Source organism: Lupinus angustifolius, chromosome LG03, assembly GCF_001865875.1.
Source record: "Lupinus angustifolius cultivar Tanjil chromosome LG03, LupAngTanjil_v1.0, whole genome shotgun sequence".
NCBI lineage: Eukaryota > Viridiplantae > Streptophyta > Magnoliopsida > Fabales > Fabaceae > Lupinus > Lupinus angustifolius.
This window is the reverse complement of record NC_032011.1, coordinates 2503502-2504556: the sequence shown is the minus strand read 5'-3', so window position 1 is coordinate 2504556 and position 1055 is coordinate 2503502. Positions and strand designations below refer to the sequence as shown.

The 1055-nt window shown below is 34.6% G+C and overlaps 1 protein-coding gene across 1 annotated transcript in view; it reads right to left on the bottom strand.

Annotated features, from left to right (window-relative positions):
* The window catches only part of LOC109343041 (uncharacterized protein At4g26485-like), a 23735-nt gene that overhangs the window by 15019 nt on the left and 7661 nt on the right, over window positions 1-1055 (bottom strand). The window lies entirely within an intron of this gene.

Here is a 1055-nt window from a genome sequence, read left to right as displayed (position 1 = left end):
GTTTGTGCAAGAAATCTGAAGGAAAAAAATGTATTGAGTAATGCATTGGAAAAGCAAGAGCAAACTCATAATTTAGATGCAAAAAGATGCACTTCATAAATTTACTTGAATGTAAACACCTTATATATGCATTAATTTCTTGTCTGCTAATGCTTTCACACTAGAACATCAGAATTAGAGTGGTAAATGCAAGGTCTAAAACTTCAAACAAGGCTTGCAACATAAATGGCACATCAGAACATAATGATATTATTAATGTCAACTCCATATGGAGATTTTACTCTCCTTACGGGGCTTCTACTAGTCTCTTCCACATATGTCCAAACCACCTCAGACGCAATTCTAGCATCTTTTCTACAATATGAGCTACTTCAACTTTCTCCCTAATGCATTCATTTCTAATCTAATCTTGTCTAGTATGTCTAATCATCCTAATAACAATTATAAGAATATACAAAATATCATCCACAGCCCAAATATTAATAAGCAATAATCATCTAATTATGCATAACTGTTAACTTCCAGACAAAAAAACATTGATTAAATTGGCTCTATCAACAAAACAAAATAAAAGGGTTGAATGAAGAATATTTCATCTACATTCTTTGGCATTTTTCATTTAGGGAATGAACATTTATATAGTATATACATTATACTGTGCTCATATATACTGTTTTCGCCAAGAATCCTACAGAACAAAGTACTCAACAAAGTGTACAAGTATAGAATGGTCCATGGAACAAAAGGTTGAGCTGATGATTTCTAGTTTCCCATGAAAGTAGGCCCTCTAAGGTTAGGATCTCGCCGGAGTCGACATTCCTCCTCCTTCAAGTACTCTAGCAGAGACTGTGACTCATTTTTCAGGTCTGTCACTACACCATACCAATAAGGACTAGTCCTTTGAAAATTGTTGAAGTGGTTTGGCTGTAATGGTTCGGGGTTTGGTGGTTCAATATATGTGTTGTATTGATCAGAAGACAAAGGGTTGCCCCATCTATCAATTTGATTAAACCTGTAGTTGCCATGGTATAGCAAGTTTTCATGATTTGCAGTAG